General features: G+C 43.0%; 1 protein-coding gene across 1 annotated transcript in view; it reads left to right on the top strand.

The window, feature by feature from the left end:
* Positions 1-12963: 12963 nt before the first annotated feature.
* UBL3 (ubiquitin like 3) overlaps positions 12964-18557 on the top strand; it is an 87275-nt gene continuing 81681 nt past the window's right edge. Inside the window, exon 1 of the mRNA XM_065896155.1 lies at positions 12964-12976. The gene's annotated coding sequence lies outside the window, so the exon portion shown is untranslated. The remainder of the gene's footprint in view (positions 12977-18557) is intronic.

Here is an 18557-nt window from a genome sequence, read left to right as displayed (position 1 = left end):
GGTGTGTGATCAGCTCGTGGACATTCTTCTGATTGGTTGGTGGGGAGGTAATCGGGAGTCAACGTCATCAACCTTCCGGTTCCAACCAGTCTGGGGTCTCCATGCTTGTGGGCAACACACAATTAACTTCTTCCACATGGTGGAGATTCTAGTATCTGCAAAAGAGCTCAAAGGACATGGCTCAGAATATTATCTACAGTCCTTGAGGCGGAACTAAAGGTCCTTGACTTTGTCTAATGGCTAATGTATTATTATTTTGTCTTGTTTGACTGTTTTCCTTTCTTTTGTCACTTTCTCACTTCTCTGATTAAATTTACTCTTTAGAATTTGGGAAAAGCCTGGGAGGCTAGAGTTTTCCTACAAACAAGAGGCAGGCAGAGGACATGAGGGGCTCTCTTTCCCATAGGGTCCTGCTTGGTTACAAGAGTTGATGCCATCAGCAGAAACAAGGGAATCAAGAGGAGCTGGTATTCCAAAGGGGAGGGTGGAGTCCAGAGTGGGACACATTCAAGTTGGGGGACAGCAAGATACCCACTGGTGGACAAATCCAGCAGACGTTGGAAAGGTAGATCTGGAGTCCAGAGAGAAGCATCCAGACACAGGTGTTAGAGTCACCCACAGACAGATGAGAGCTGAAAAAATAGCACTGGGAGGGTGTAGTTCAATCTTAAGTGTTTTCATTCCTTTTGAAAATTGGTTTCTTTTCTGTGCCAATGTAACTGGTTTTCTGCCGAAGTGATTTAAGGAGACCTTAAACCAGAGACTTTTTTTCCTCCAGAAAAAAAAGGACGAGTTGAAGTTTTGCTCGTACCCAAAGAACACATTCCTTTCTGTTTCGAGGAACTTATCACCTGTCTTCAAATGATTCCCCTATTCTTTAGAGAACTATGTCTAGGGGGTTTGAAGACTTAATTGCATGTGTCCAAGTGACGGGATGTATCATAAACCAGGAAAACCCAGACTTGTTTTTATTACAGTCATTTTTTCACCTGGTTTGAGAAGAAACTAATGCCAGGGTTGATGGATCAAAAGCGTCTACATCACAAAAGAGAAAGTTTCCGAATCTCCAACCTGAATAAGCCTCTCTCTGAAAGGGGAGGGAGGGGCTTGTTTCCAAGTATTTAAGCGCCCTGAGAGCTCACAGCACGGCCCTCACTGGCCCACATTTCCATCCTCCAGTCCCCTAACAATGCGCCTTCTCTGAGGCCCCAGAGAAAGAGACCCTCTGGAAAGTGAATGGGAGGCTTGTTACCCACCAAGAGTAAACGAAGAAGTTAGGACCAGCGTTTTCTTTTACATCAAGGGACCCTTTTGTTTTGAAGGACAAAACTGTCTCAGAGCAGCCGGACGCTCCCTGGGGAAGGGGCCTCACCACCTGCTCCATTCCGAGCAGGACCGCAGGACCTCCCCTCCACACTGGCCAGGGTCAGGGACCCCAACACCCCGGAAGGACCCAGAAGCTGCACCACCCTAGGGGTCCAATCAGCCGCTCTGGACCAGTGAATGGGCATGATGTCCCAGGTGCCCTCCTTCCTTCTGAGAACTCACCTCCTGACGTGGGACCCTCTCAGAGGGTAACGGGGAGACAACCTTCACACACACACACACCCACACGTGCGCACGCGCGGATGCCCTGCTACACAACCAACCTTCACACCCGGCCATCTGTCTTCTGTCAAGTAAGAGGGTCTGCAGTTGCCCTGTGCTGAGACCAGCAGGTGCACGCTTCTCTCTGGCAAACCATCCAGTCCTTTCCACGTTAAGTCGTAAATAGTTGAGTCAGTCTTCAGAACTCTGTCTTCCCAGAGAGCCTCGGGAGAATCAGGCCATTCTTATTTAATATCTTGGAGCATCACAAATGTGCTTTCTTCTGAACAGTGACTAACATTGTTCCTGAGACAGAAAGAGTCCTTTCCCCAACTAGAAGACACAATAGGATCGCTCAGGCCGGGCGGGGCCGGGCTGGGGGTTTCCTTCAGGAGATCGGATGACTGAGAGGGTCAGAACCAGCATTTCTGCTCTGGTTAAACTCAAGTTTTATGCTGTCTCTGTGAGGGGGGGGCATTCTGCTGTCAAAGCCTTGACAGATGGTTCTAGATGGGGCAACGGATGATGAAAGGGAAAAGCAAAGACTTGCTCGGCACAGCTTACATTCCTCAGGTGTTCACTTGGGCTTTAGATTTTGTAGCTGTAATTGTAGAGGCTGTCTTGGAGGACAAGGAAGACACAGAAAGAGGTGCTGTGGACGCGGTCCTCCAAGCCGAAGGCAAGTGCTGAGGCGGGGGATTGCACAAGAAGAAGCAGTCAACACCCGATGACTCGCCGTGGATTCTGCTCCTTCCCAACTGGTACATATTCTCACACAGACCTTTTTGGAGGCCTCTAGGGGCCCCTGTAGTGGCTGCATTAACTCCTTGGCCCTGACAGTGTCCCGAGGCACTTGGGACTGAGCCTCACTCACAGTGCTTCCATCCAGCTGAGCCGTGATGGAAAAAAATGTGATGTTGCTGCCGAAACCTCCCAAGTCTCCCAGCAGCAGCAATAAATCCAGGGTCAACTTTTCTGCCCCTTAGGCCCTAAGCCAGCTACAGGAAGTGAGTGTAAAAGATTTTATGTCTCTCGGTTCTGCAAATAATGGAATGTATCCCAGATCTGCTCGGCTGTGCCCTCAGAAGAAAGTCAAGATTAAAAAGAGGACCCAGGGCTTCCCTGGTGGCGCAGTGGTTAAGAATCCGCCTGCCAATGCAGGAGACACGGGTTTGAGCCCCGGTCCGGGACGATCCCGCGTGCCGTGGAGCAATGAAGCCCGTGTGTCACAACTACTGAGCCTGTGCTCTAGAGCCCGCGAGCCACAACTACTCAGCCCGCGTGTGACAACTACCGAAGCCCGTGCGCCTAGAGCCCATGCTCTGCAAGAAGAGAAGCCACCGCAATGAGAAGCCCACGCACCGCAACGAAGAGTAGCCCCCGCTCGCCGCAACTAGAGAAAGCCCGTGCGCCACAACGAAGACCCAACACAGCCATAAATAAATAAATAATAAATGTATAAAAAAAATAAAAAGAGGACCCAAAGTGTCAAAGTCTGAGTTGTCAGCTTGCCCAAGGATTGTCTAGGACAAGAAAGAAAGAGGGAAGTCCGGGGGACTCTAGGACAGAACTGGGGGTGGTCACCCCCGCTGTTCCTTGCCACACTCCAGCCAGGGTTGCACAAAGATGTCATTTACCCTCCAGCCACCAGCCACTGCACAAACATCTCTTCATGGGTGGTCCAATCCGGTCCATGGGTGGAGGGGGAGAGAATAAGACAGAGAGGACAGGATGACTTGAGCCCAATGACCTTTTACCTTATCACATATTTGAGGGTGGTCTGGTTCTCAATGGGCTTCAGAAAAACCTCGGTGGTCCCCTTCCCCTCGGGAGGTCTTGCCTTCTTGCTGGGATTGGCTGAAAGCTTCGCCTTCATACCTGCCCTTCTCCCTCTGACAGGCGGTCGACGACAGCATCCTCACATCTGGAGATGTGTTTACAGACCACAGAACACGTATGTCTCTGATAGCCCTCACTGCAGCCCAGTGACTACTTATTATTGCCCTCATGTTCTCAACGTGGAAACTGAGGTCCAGAGAGGTGAAGAGACTGGTCCAACATCATTCCATCTAAGGAAAGTTGTCTAGGATCTAGCATTTACTGAGCACCTACTACCTTCTAGATAAGTGCTTTGCTTGGATTTATGATTTCTTCCTTGTAACAGCCCAGAGTTGCGGGGATATTACTGCACCCAGTTTACAGATGGGGAAGCTGAGGCACACAGAGTCCTCGTGCACCTTGCCCACGGGCTCAGCCTGCATGGGATGTCAGGATCATGTGAATTAGGCAGTCTGGCTCCCAAGCCTTGCCTCTTCATCCCAGGGTATTTTGCTGCTCCCACCACCAGAATCCTAGACCACCTTTCCCACGACACCGGGGACCTCGTTGAGATGCAGATTCTGATCCCACAGGTCTAGGATATGGTCCAAGGTTCTGCATTTTTTAACAGGTTCTCAGATGACATTGATGCTGCTGACCCGCAGACCCCGCCGTGAGTAATGACGCTCTGTACTACAGCTACCGCTTATTATCCGACTGCCAAAATCCATTTATTTATCTCTGATACCATAATCCATGACCTCCTCCCATATACACCACTACCATGCCTACTCCTAAATGTACCTTTTTCTTCAGATCTGACCTATTCTATGGGTGCATCGATTAGAACAATGGTCCTTTATCAAGCATGAAGACAACAATCATTTGGGAAGCTCTTTGAACACAATGCTCTCACCTCAGTTGCAGACCTTCTAATTCAGTGTGTCAGGAGTGGGGCAAGGGTTAGCACAGAGCTGTTCTCTGCCCCTTCCAGTATAAATCAGTCCATCCTTTCTTTTACCAACACCGAAGTAATCTACATAACGAGACCCAGGGAAATGGGCTAGCAAAATCAGAGTTCTCCTGGATGGTGAACCCTTATCCTGAAAATTTGTTCTTCCCCAACACACCTGGATAGGTTGACTTCTCTGCCAATCACACAGTGTCCATGCACGGGATTGGCTCTCCTGCCTCCACCCCACCCCCAGTGACGCAACTTCCTAACCACAGCATTCATTCTCCTGCTACTTGTCTGCTTGGCTAGCAAGCACGAATCTGAGCCTGATCACTTCTGTTCTCACAAGAATAAGACTGAAGGAGCGTCGATGTTTTTCTCTCTCCCCAAACGTCCTGAGCCCAGTAGTCTAACCCTTCTGAGCCTTGGATGAGAAAGAACTCTTTAAGAAGAGTCCTTTCGCTTTAAGGATTTTCAAAGACCAGTTCCCTGTGGGATTACGTTTCCTCCTGACTTTTTTCTACAATTCCGAAGAAAGCCTCACATTGAGAAAAACTAGAAAGGCATGATTCAGTGTTGTCAATGCTCTCAGGATCCCTCCTTCCAAAGTCTTTGTTAATTGTACCCAGTAACTATAGTGATAAATTTAAAGACACACGAAACAGCGGATCTGAAAGACACTGGACTATTGTATTGTCCCATTAAGTTGAAACAATGCAACAGAGTCTTGAGCCTGTTTCCAGGGCAACTGAAAATGCCAGTCACAGTCAGGTGGGCTTTCTGATGAATTTTTCAAAGAGAGTTTCACATACTTTCTTAATTAAAGATGGGAAAGTTAACTTATAAATATTTAGATAAAATTACAAACACCTTGAACAGAAAAATATCGATATACCTTTGCTTTCATCCCAAATTTTCTTTTTTGGTATTTGGTTGATTTGCGGCAAAAGAAGATTTCTCATATCAGGAGAAAAAAAGACCCCATGGAGAACCCCAAAGCAACATATTAGCAAAAGAAAATTTTTTACCTAAAAAAAATCTAGCTTAGTATTTAAATATGGCAACACCGTATAATCTGCGGGCTTCTGACATGTGATCTTCAAATTTCTCTCTATGGCCAAACTTTGCTTGGACGTCAGGCCTGAACCTTCTAAGAAGGCTGAGGCAATCAAATGCAAGTTAAGTGTTCTTAGGTGGAATCTAAAGAAAAAAGGGTTCAAATGAACTTATTTACAAAACAGAAGTAGAGTCAGGGATGTAGAAAACAAACTCATGGTTACCAGGGGATGGGGCAGAGGGATAAATTGGGAGATTAGGATTGACATATACACACTACTATATATAAAAGAGATAACTAATAAGAGCCTGCTGTAGAGCACAGGGAACTCTACTCAATACTCTGTAATGGCCTATATGGGAAAAGAATCTAAACAAAAAAGAGTGGAGGGCTTCCCTGGTGGCGCAGTGGTTGGGAGGCTGCCTGCCGATGCAGGGGACATGGGTTCGTGCCCCGGTCCGGGAAGATCCCACATGCCGCGGAGCGGCTGGGCCCATGAGCCATGGCCGCTGAGCCTGCGTGTCCGGAGCCTGTGCTCCACAACGGGAGAGGCCACAACAGTGAGAGGCCCGCGTACCGCAAAAAAAAAAAAAAAAAAAAAAAAAAGAGTGGATAGATGTATATGTATAACTGATTCACTTTTCTGTACACCTGAAACTATCACAACATCGTAAATCAACTCCAATGAAAATTTAAAAAGTAAATAAATAAAGAAAAAATACAGCTGTAGGCAAAGCGTCCCAAGCTGTGGGCTGAGGGGAAGCTGCCTGTGTGTCCCACACCCTCATTGTCTCCACCTGGCCTTGTCCGTCTCTGGCCCCAGGTGGTCCTCTGCGCTCGGCTTTGATGCCTTGCAATCGCCTCTCGAGCTTGACCACCCATTCTGGCAGCGTTTTTGTTGGCTGACCTTAGCGTTCTCCTTTGGCTAAGATGTTAAATCCTTGCTCTCTAGAACAACTAGGAATACAAAATTCTAGAACTATGCACTCCAATGTGGTAGCCACTAGCCACATGTGGCTGTTTAAATCATTTAAAACTAAATAAAATATAAACACCCAAGTCCTCAGTCACAATAGCCACGTTCCTTTTCCTGCAGAAAATTCTACCGAACGGGGTTGATTTAGAGACATTCCTACTCATATCCCAACCCTAAGGGGTGACCAACCTGACTTTGGCATCTTCCCCAAATTCCCCCAATCCAAGTAATGTGAAACTGAAATCACTGAGTCTGGAATAATCCTGTTAGTATTCTCTGGAGATAATTCCAGGAGCGGTTCACACTTCTTTCAGACGACTCCAGAGTACCTATAGTGCTACTTTGACTATCTGGATCTCCAAAAAGTCACAAACACTGGGAACTGGGTCATCAGTGAAGATTTAGGTTGAGGAACTCAGAGCAGCATGGAAAAGAGGAGTCTCGAAACAGTAGAATTCCACCTTCATTACAACACATTTGGACAGAGCGAGACTATATTAGTTTCTTTGGCAAGATGCCTGATGTTCCACCATCAGAGCTTCATTCCTCTGGCCTTTACAGGTATCTTCTTTAGTCTCCATACTGGGACAAGGTGCATGGGCTACACCGGTGGGCAGGAGAGAAAAAGACAGATCTGTAGGGTAATTAGAGTATTTGTTGATGCTCTCCGTTGACTTGCCACTGCCTCGAAATAACCCTATAGGTGAGAGAGAGCAAGGATGAGGCTCCGGAGTGCCTCATCATATATCACAAATGAGAAATCATTTTAAAATACAAACTACAGTATTATATACCCAGCACAGGGCTGGACCCATAGATGTTCAACACATACCTGATGGGCTAACTATAGATAATCAATTTTAAGAATAGTTTTAAGACTACCTTAGCATTTGAATCACTCTGAAGCATATTCATCCATCACGAATTTAAAATTAATTTTTTAAGTGCACAAAGCAAGTTTTCTCATGTATTTTTGGCCTAATGAGCAGAAATCGTCCCTTCCACATTCCCCACCCCCAACAAGACTTCCTTTTCTTCACTCATTGGGTTATTGATTCATTATTCAACAGCTATTTCGTGTACCTGCTCAAGCATTGTCCAGTCTTTGCAAAGGATAGAAAAGTTGACGAATCTTCCTTGGTCTACAAGCTTGACAGGTGACTGTGAGTCCCAACTAGGACCCACAACTTGTAGAGCCACAAAACACAAAAAGCTATAAAATTAGAACATCTAAGTTCTTACAAAAAAACAAAACAAAACATTAAACCGGTCCTATTGACCGTGATATTTTAAACTTCCAATTATCCTGATAATTGCAAAATCTTAGAACAGGACATGGAAAATGGGGAAATAAATTAATATTACCATGAAAACCCTAATTTTTAGACCATAACTTTGAAATAACTCTGTCTTTAATTTTTAATGCATAAAAGGAAGAAACAGAGCAGAATGTAATACTCACAATCACAAAGCCCATGGAGGCTTTGATGTTAGTATCTGACAGAGTTAATAAAAGGACCAGATCAGACCTTACCTGATGCTGATATTCAGTTGGGGTTAATTAAACCACCATCGGGTTTCCCAAGCAGGAAAAGAGACATGTGAAGAAACGAGTTTCTCGAAGTTCTGCCCAAACCATAACCTAAACTCACAGAAAGAACTTTGCTTTCAGTTGTGAATTATCTAAGGTTTTAACTGTAGCCGGTGCTTCACTTCCTTTTGCCCTGATAGTTAATGCCGGATCCTGGTCCAAAGCAAGGTCTGCCTCCCTGTCTCCCAGTGTTTCTGAGAGTTCCTGATGTGCTCCATGTGCTTGTGAAAAAGCCGAGCTGAATTTCTCAGGGGCAGCTGTGGCGTTGTTTCTTTTTTCTGTTTTTTCTTCAGGCTCCCTCTTGCTGGTGACCCGGCTCTTTCCTCCCCGACAGAGTGCCACATCCGCAGGCTCAGTGACTGGTGGCCATGTCCCTGAGTGATGGCTCCCTCAGCACCCTGCCATCTCTGCTGCTCACTGACAGCCTCTCCAGTCTCCTACTTCACTGACACACAGCAGACTTCTAGCCAGCACTGCCTACAAAATTGGTAGAAATGCTGAGGTGTGACTGAAACCCAGCAGTGGAACCAGCATAGATGGGAGCTGTAAACCTGTGGCAGGGACTCAGGATTCTCTCCCCTTTTCCCACAGTAATAGAATACATCGCTCACGATACAAAATAAAGACCACATATGTCTAAGTTCCGGCCCAAGAGACATAAGTGAAAATGGAAGAGAGGGGTCATACCCCTCTTTTCTCCTTCGATCTTTCTGTTGATGAGAATGTAGAGGCAATGGCTGGAGCTCTAGCAGCAATCTTGAGCCATGAGGTGACGGACGTGGAAAATGGAAACTATACATGCAAAAACAAGCAACCAACCAAACAAACAAAAAGAGTCTGGGTTCTCCTGAAACTATGAAGTACAATCTAGCTCGGAAGTAACGGTCTCTGGACTTACAGAACATAGGAGAAAAACAATCTTTCTTGCTTAAGTCACTGTAACGTATTACTTACAACCAAATTGAATCCTAACTATATGCCACAAATACAGAACTAGCCATAGTTAAAATAGTGACTAGGTGAATTGATTTTTCATCTTCTGGGCCCTCTTTTATGAATCTTCTCCCAGAACCCACTGTCCTCTGATGCCCTCTGTCTGCCTCTGCACTGATGTCCTCCACTGAAGCACCCATGCTTTGCAATTTTTCTAGTCACTCTTCATTTATCCAGATTTACCAATCCTACATCCCATTCCCTCGGGATCAGGCAGGTGACCGACTAGGTAATGCAATAATTAAATTTATACTAAATTATTCATGGGACGTAATGAGTGTTTTTATTCTACTATAACATTGTAGTAAGGTCTTGGGTGACTAGACTCAAGGAATGACTAACAGGCGTACCCTAGCAGGTAATTATGGTAGGTATTTTCAGGCAGGCAGGCTTCTTGACATCTGATACAAGAAATATAGTTCTGCAAACTGTCAGGCAGCTCCAAGTTTACACGCATAGCACATCAGATTCAATTAGGATTCCCAGATACTTATCTCAACTTTCCCCTCATATTGATCACTTGTGTAAAACTATGCCAGTGGTGTTCAAAATAAGATACATGGAGCCTGGGTGAGAGGGAATGTGGAAGTTTGCAGTTTGAAAACTTTTAAAATTTCAGACATGGTATTCTTTTGATTTTCCTACCACGGACATTGGAAACAATGTTTGAAAAAGACCCCCGCGTCCAACATAACAATATGTGTTGGAAAGTCTTAGACTCTCCCTAAAATCTCCATCAGCTCTTCCTCTGCTACCCCAAATAAGTAGACAATCTAAGTAAAAACAGTGCGTGCCACATGGAAACACTGCTTCTAGATAAGTCCCTTAGCTCTGGTCCTTCCAACAAAACTGTGACCCCTCAACATCCTTCCATTTGGAAATTATGGGGCTACCACGGATTGACACAACATTATGCTTTTTTACTTCTTGAAACCATCAAAGCCAACTTTAATAATTATTTGTGAAACGGTAATAAGTTGTTGTTATTTCGGTGGCTTATATATAGCTTCTCTCTAACTTCTTATAACTCAGAGCTGGCTAACAGCCAGGGAAATAGACAATGAGGAAGTACAGGAGCCCACCTGGGTCCCCGAATACCGCCTGAATAAACATCACTTTTCTGAGCCTCCGTTGGCATCGCTTCCAGAACAAATACAGTAATCTGAGCCTGTGTCCTGGACCCCGAAGCAACAGCTTATGACAGACATGTAATTGAAAACCAATTTCCTTGAAGACAGCAGTGCCTTGAAATGCAAGGCGGGCCTTGGAAAGCAGGGAGCAAGTAACCTCACGGTGACCTTCTATCTTTCCTTTCAGCGCCCTTATCTTGCCATTCTCTTCCTTCTCCCTCTCTCTTTCATCCCACTGCTGCAACAATGGACCCCCGGCAGGAAACGAGTTAAAAAAAAAAAAAACCTACCAAAAAACCCCACAACTATCAAAACACCTTATTTTCACGTGAAGAAATGTCCCCCACCCAGCAAAACTATCAATTCCAACTCAAGTGTAAAATAAAGCCGTTACTTCATACAAGCAATGTGCCCAGATTTTAGAGGATGGACTCAGGCAAAACTAGGGACTAAAATTAGAAGGGATTTGGGAGAAGCGGATCCAGTGAGGATGGGGTGGAAGGGAAGCCTGAATAATAACTATAAAGCAGGCTGATGAGGCTGGAAATCAGGTCGGAGCAGGGCAGAGAGTTCTGAGAGGGAGGCAACCAGGAAAAAGCAGAAATTCAAAAATGTAAACGACCAGATGCAGCATTGGGGATTATAACAAGGGAAGAGATGAGGCTGTTTGAAACTTCAACAATATAACGCTGTGCTCTAAAGAAACTGCAGTTCTGGTGTGTAAGTCTTGGCTCTGCAGTATATGATTTTTGTAGAATTATGACATTTTGGTAGAATTATGACCTTCTCAAGTATACTGAGAAGATGAAAGAGGAGAAAGAAATGTAATTTTTGCCTATCAAGGAAGAAACCATCAGGAAAGGTCTAATACTGAATAAGTAAATATGTGAGTATTAAAAAATAGTCCCTTACTATACAATTGTTATTGTTTCAGGCCCTTACCACCTAAGCTCACCAAGTCAGAGATCCAAGCCCCTGACACAGAGTCGAGAGCCAGAGCACATGTGCTGCACTCGTGATTTCCTGGGTGCCGTAGGGGAGTGTGAGTCACCTGGTGACGTGACTGTCTTGTCGGGGGAGACAAGACTGAATGAGCGCCACAGTTAGAGAACAACATCAACTGAAGGTAACTAACAATGATGTCATGCTATAAATCAGTCCTTGAAATAACAACATAGATGCCTAAAAATAGAGCCGAGGTGAGTAAGGAACGAGGTGGGTAGAGAGGTATGAGGACCGGAAAGGTCCAGTGAGGGCAGCGTGAGTCATGCCAACTTCAGAGAGAGTTTTCAGAACTGCGAAAGGCAATTGTTTGGCCAGAACTTAATCCTGTTAACATCTTTTGTGAAATTTCAGTTTTGAGGCATTCGGTACTGGTTAGGAGGAAAAGGACTCGGATGGGTGCCCTTTCTTCTCTACAGTGGGAAAGCCAGTTCCATCACTGGGCAGGAATGACCCGTAGCTCTCTTCTGTCACTGCCTACGAGAGAGCCTGGGGTTTCCTTCTTCAACAAAATCCTTCGGGATGCAAGGAGAGGAAGGAAAGAGAAACCCTTCCACTAAAAAGCTATTTGAGGAAATATATGAAAAAGAAACTAGGTTTTAATCTTACTTCTAAGCCATATCACGCATATATAATGCCTAATTCTAAGCTTTTTGTAAAATGAGCAATAATTTAGATGCACTAAAGTCAATATTTAATTACCCATGAGTTCAACATAATTTGTCCCTTTGCAAATGTAAAATTCTTGCCATTAGGAGGAAAAACCCAGTCTAAAGTGAGTAAGATTTTGCTTCTAATTCCAGATTTAAAGAAACGTTGCCTTTAAACATGGTTTAAATTGCTGGGTTCATCAGTTTATGACTTTGTGTTCAATGAAATAGAGAGAAAATGCCCAGCACACTGGCTGGCCATGGTGTGTGGTGCTCGGTAACTGTTAATCTATTATTTTGAACAAAACTGTACAATTAAGCTAGGATCCGAGCTTTCCACATTTTTCATTAACTCGCCTCATGTTTTTCCATTTAGATGAGTTCAAGATGCACAATGGGAACTCTTTGAAAATATTCACAGTTTTTTCATTATTCTGGACCCTCCCTTAAACTCTTGTCTCAAGTTTCTGTATTAGAGCTAATTCTCCTTTGTGTACTTTAGTAACCTGATTATCTCAGCCAAGATCTAAGGTCAGCCACTTACAATTACCTCACCAAGTCAAACAGGTCTCCATTGACAGACAAGACCATTCTGCTTCTCCAAAGTGGGGACTTCTCCAAAGTTTAGTGCAATGTATGGATGTCTGCCTGTCATTCGTTCTTAAAAAAAAACTCCCACCAACCCAGTCAGCAGTTTTAACAGATATTACCTGTCAGACTTTCTCTAGTAAGTGGTTGGCATCCTTGGCCATTTGCAGGATATCACTGCCTTTACCCAAGAGAAGAGCCCTTGGTGTAAATTAAAGGTAAGTAAACCAAATGATTTTCAGCGCAATAGAGCTTTCAAGCAAATCCTCTAGTGACTCCTTTGCAAAGTCAAAGATTCTTCTACAAAGCAAGTAATCACTCCCAAATGCATGGGGTTTGCAGATCTGGACTGTAATCCTTCAGACTTTCTTAAAACAGGTAGACCTTGCTTTATTTGCCACTCTGAGCGTTGGTCTTTTGGCTTAATTTTAATTTAAAGAATAAAAGAGTCAATTGCTCCAATCACGCTCTGGTTTTGGCAGTGTTGACGATTAGTGTGTAAAGGGTAATTTGCTGTAAATGGAAGGGAACGCAAGGTACAGATGTGGCCTGGGAGCCACTGTGCCACAGAAAGGGTGGTCGAGATCCTTGCATGGCTGAAGTTTGAATATCTCTGATTTTCTTTTAAAGTTTACCAGGCTATTTGGGAGATCACATCCTACAAAAACACACAAGCAAACAAAGAAACCCCTGATATTCCACAGAGCTGAAAAAGTAGGAATAAATTTACAACTGATTCTGTTCACAGAGTGGCAGTCGCAAGAGTGGGAGAATCCAGCACAAAGAGATATGAGGGCACAGCAAGGAAATCTGTAAATTGATGTAAAACAAAACCACGGAGATGGAAAAGGACAAACTTAGTTGGCGAAGCATGTTTTTCTAACCAGGAGAATAGGAAGCTAGCCCTATCAAGAAGGGCCGGACTGTGTCCTTTATATTTCTCCTTGGTGCCCCTCACTCACATTCTTGTCTTTTATTGTGCCATCCAATCCTCCAGGGAGAAAAAGAATCTTGCTTTGTCCCTGCCGGACCTTCAAAGCAAACGTAGCCCTTTATTTCAGAGCTCTTTCACCTTCACAAAATGCTGATACAGTTTCTACAAATCGGAGGAAATCTGATGGTGGAAGTGGGAGTAGGTTTTGCAGAGAAAGAATTTTCCTTCCTGCAACCAAGACAGGATGAATTTAAAGTCATGTCCCCTGCCATAAAGACTGCTGGGCTGGTGGCCTAGACCCTTCATGCCTTTAAGGGTTCCTTTCTGGAACTTTATCCCAAGCAACATAGGAATTAGGGGGAAAAAAGAAATCTATCCCACCTAAAGGCTCTGCCTCTCCATCGACCTACATTTTTCTCAAGATTTTTAATTGACTGTTGTTCAAAGTAACGCATTTTAAAAAGAAAACCTCTAATTCTGACTGTTCAGCTCAGTCAACCTCTATGAACTTCCCTTTTGGGTTCTCCAAATCCTCAATGTGTTTTACTACTTGAAACTGAACGAGAGGGCATTTCAGGGAATCAATCAAAGATAATAGGTGGGTTCTGAGCTTTTATAGTTTAAAAGAATGCTGTCTTCAGAAATGGTGAACAAGAGCACTATTATGAACATTTAATTATTTCTATGAATACATTACAAACTCCTCCATCACTAGAATGTAATAACTAAAAACTGCCTTATAATGACTTTTAAATGAATTTCATTCCATGAAAATGAGACTTTAAAATCAGCCAGGCAAACAATGGCATTTTTTTTTTCCTTTTCTTTTTTTTTTTTTTTTCTCGGTCCTTTGGTGTGCGGACACTCTGCCTCCTGCGCCCACGATGCTTTAGTTCGCTCCTCGCTTGCCCTGGACTCCCCCCACCCTTCAGGATCCCGCCACACCCCCCAGATGCTCTGTGGGCACCACAGATAATCTTTTTTTTCCTTTTCGTTCCTCAAAACTATTGCTTCATCAAAACACCAGAATAATGTTGTTCCTGTCACGTAAGATGTGATATTAACATAACTTTCATCCTGACTCCAAGACCCTAGTTATGTAATATTCCAGGGCAACGCAAGGATATTGTGAAATCTCTTTAAAAAAAAGAAAAACTAAATAAAGTTTAATACAGTTCAACTGAAAAAAGGACTTTGGCATTAAGGACTTTGGGAGGTGGAAACATCAATCACCAATTATATATATATAATATATATTTGTTCTACTGTGTACATAGTCGAAATATAAATCTCTACCAATTGCTAACGGCCCAAAGACCTGGGTCTAAAGGATGCTAGATTGAGCTATGAATATCAAAAAGAAAGAAAATCAATGCACATTTAAAATACATTCAACTTTGACTAAGAGTTAATGATACAGTTTAAGGACTTTTAATTTTTATTCTTAATTATAACTGGACCTTGGACAATTGTTCCTTAGGATCTTCCCAAGATGCTGGGTTTAGCAAGAGAGAGGATATAATAGTCATATTCAAGGACCTGTTCCAGCTCAGGTAAAAATAATAAATGTGAATATATATATATATAAATATATATGTTGTTACATGACCTTATGACGGGATGATATGCAGTCATTCACTATGATATTTACAAAGAGTTGTGACGCTTGCAAAGTGTTTATGGTAGTAAAAAAAAAAGAGCAAGATTCGAAATTTTTATATATAGGTTGAGTCCAAATATTTACAAGAAATGTAGAAAACAAGACAAATGGTGTGGGGTAGGAGAAGATTTAGGGTTAGGATTGTGGATGGAGTTTATTTTTCCATCTTTATGTCCTTTCACATTTTTCTAATGAAGATGTATTACATTTGTATTTGTGATTTTTGACAAGTTTTAAGAGACAAATTCATTTATATGCCTTTTCTGAACTCAGTCATTCTTAATTAATCCTTTTGTTATTTTTGCAAAGATTAGAGTAAAAGAAGCCTTTTAAGTATTGATTTTATGTATTGATACAAATAGATATTCCAAAGTACCATTGTAGTGATAATCTAGTTTCATGTGAGAATGGGTCAGAAAGCTAATTCAGGTAGGGTTCATCTTGAACAGTACATGGTACAGTGTATGTATCTGTTGAATGGCTCTCATGATTATTAAGTGTTATCTTTTTTTTTTTGCGGTATGCGGACCTCTCACTGTTGTGGCCTCTCCCGTTCGGAGCACAGGCTCCGGACGCGCAGGCTCAGCAGCCATGGCTCACGGGCCCAGGTGCTCCACGGCATGTGGAATCTTCCCAGACCGGGGCACGAACCCGCGTCCCCTGCATCGGCAGGTGGACTCTCAACCACTGCGCCACCAGGGAAGCCCCAGTCAGTGGTTTTGCATAATATTTTGTTATCTTTCCCCAATGCACCCCATTTTTCTGAAAGATTTTCATCTACTAAACTGCATTTATTAAGTTTTTATTAATAGATTTTTCCATGGGATGATCAATGCCATCATGTTCCAGCCAAAAATCCAAGAAATGTGACATTTGAGTCTCCTGAGCAGCCTTACCGGTTACAAATATACAACTTTTATTAACCTTTTTAAAGAGTTGAAATTATTTCAAGGATTCTTCCCTCCTCTCTCCCCCATCACCATCTTTTCAGATTCCCTGACATGAAGGAACTCAAGCTGGAGACCTAGAGGATTAACCCTTATAGGATATGCCTAAGTTTTCCTCTGATTCTAGAATCAGACTAGAATACATGGGCTGATCAAAACCTAGAAATGTCAACCCTCCACCCAGGACCATGTATTCATTTACTTGTCAGTGCGGATAAAGTGAATTCCAGACGCACAGCCAGTTAGGTTAGTTGCGCTGAAAACAAAGGCTGAAAAAAGACCATCCACTTTAGCCAAAGAATCCATAATGAATCATCCCATAAAACATGATCGGTTCCAAAAATGGTAGGTCCCTTCCTTGATCTGAAAGCTTTGTGTATCTTGCCGTCAGCAGAAAGTTTTTACAAGGATGGAAATAAACACACCCATAGTGCTATAAATAAAGGGTGAATAAGGTGGCCAGCATGAAGGCATCCCAACCGAGTAAAGCACGGGGAGCACCAGGCAGCTGTTCTGAGGACCACAGTGCCCCCCCGACAATGGAGGTACTGATGGTTTGTAATCAAGACTTTTAATTTTATACTTAGCCTCATAAGAATTATTGTTAATATGATTTATTCATAAACTTGAGACTTCGCACATTTGATTTACCACAGAAACTAGAACAAAACCGCACATGCCCATGTAAAGAATGCACGTATGCTGAAATATAATTGGAGTTTGACTTTTGGGGGAAAAAAAAGCGGCCTCCAATGCCAACAAAACCCTCCGCCAAATATTTTTATAACTGTTATTTAGCATATTCCAAAGGAATAACCTTATTCACAGGAAACCGGTTTTTTAATTTAACGACCGTACACGATAAGCCCCAAAGAACCACCAGGTGTAGGGGAAGCACACTCAAGTTGCAAGAGAACCATCTTTCATTTGTTCCATGTGCAGCCTGCAAGGAAATCTGAATTTGAAATTTGACAAGTGCTTCTTTAGAACACTTTAAAAAATGAGCTTTGGGCCACTCGCTCATGTCCTAAAGGGATGGAGCTTGCAAGAAAAAGAATAGCAAAAAGGCACAAGATCTGTTCAGGCCTCCAAGCATGTTACAGTGTCAGGAGATGCATTTAAGCTTGCCACCGTTTTATACTAATAAATGTTAGTCGTGTGATTTGATTTTAAATAAACGGCAAAGTTTTATTTGATTTCTTTGACTATGTCATGATGCAGAGCTACCTGGAATCATATTTGTGCAGAAAGTAGGAACACCCTTCCAGGAATAAGAGAACCCCAGGAGTGGATTTAATGGATAAATTATATCCTTAGAAGAAACTAAACTCAAAAGCCAGCATTTTATGACTCTAATAACTTATTTCTGGGTCCCTAAAGCTATTTATCTGTTTTTGTTCTTTATGGAAGAAAAGTGTATATGCATGAGCTAAAGAGAGTGAATGTCCTTCTAACGTTTGTTTTTTTTTTGTTTTTTTTTTTTTTTGGTACGCGGGCCTCTCACTGTTGTGGCCTCTCCCGTTGCGGAGTACAGGCTCCGGACGCGCAGGCTCAGCGACCATGGCTCACGGGCCCAGCCACTCCGCGGCACGCGGGATCCTCCCAGACCGGGGCACGAACCCGTGTCCCCTGCATCGGCAGGCGGACTCTCAACCACTGCGCCACCACGGAAGACCCCTTCTAAGGTTTTAACTCAACTCTACCACACGGTACTTTTTCTAATTGTTCCCTGCCCTTCTCCTTAATCCTTCCCGGAATTAAACAGATCTGAGTCTGAATCCCAGGGACCTTGAGAAAGTTATCTATCTCCTGAGTCTCTTCTCCATTTGTAAAATTGGGCAAAACGATGTGACCTCACGGGGTTGTTGTAAAGCTTACATGAAATAAAGGATGCAAAGTCCCAAATGGTGCCTGACACGTGGAGGTTGCCCAGGAGAGCTGGTACCATTCAGTTTGCCTTCTGCTGCCCCCTCCTTTTCTTTATATTCTCCTCTTGTCTTTTCCTTCTCTCTCTCTCTTTTAAACCATTTTTTAAATTGAAGTGTAGTTAATTTACAATGTTGTGTTAGCTTCAGGTATACAGCAAAGTGATTCAGTTATACATACATATACAGATTCTTTTTCAGATTCTTTTTCATTATAGCTTATTACAAGACACTGAATATAGTTCCCTGTGCTATACAGTATGTCCTTGTTGTTTATCTATTTTATACATAACAGTGTGTATATGTTAATCCCAAACCCCTAATTTATCTACCCACCCCACTATCCCCTCTGGTAACCATAAGTTTGTTTTCTATGTCTGTTAGTCTATTCTGTTTTGTAAATAAGTTCATTTATATCATTATTTTTAAGATTCCACATATAAGTGATATCATATGATATTTGTCTTTCTCTGTCTGACTTACTTCACTTAGTAAGATAATCTCTGGGTCCATCCATGTTGCTGTAAATGGCATTATTTCATTCTTTTTTATGGCTGAGTAATATTTCATTGTATATATGTACCACATCTTCTTTCTCCATTCATCTGTCGATGGACATTTAGGTTGCTTCATGACTTGGCTATTGTAAATAGTGCTGCTTTGAACATAGGGGTGCGTGTATCTTTTTGAATTAGAGTTTTCTCCAGATATATGCCCAGGAGTGGGATTGCAGGATCATATGGT

This window comes from Phocoena phocoena, chromosome 18 (genome assembly GCF_963924675.1).
Source record: "Phocoena phocoena chromosome 18, mPhoPho1.1, whole genome shotgun sequence".
In the NCBI taxonomy this organism is placed as follows: Eukaryota; Metazoa; Chordata; class Mammalia; order Artiodactyla; family Phocoenidae; genus Phocoena; species Phocoena phocoena.
This window is presented reverse-complemented; position numbering and strand designations above follow the sequence as displayed.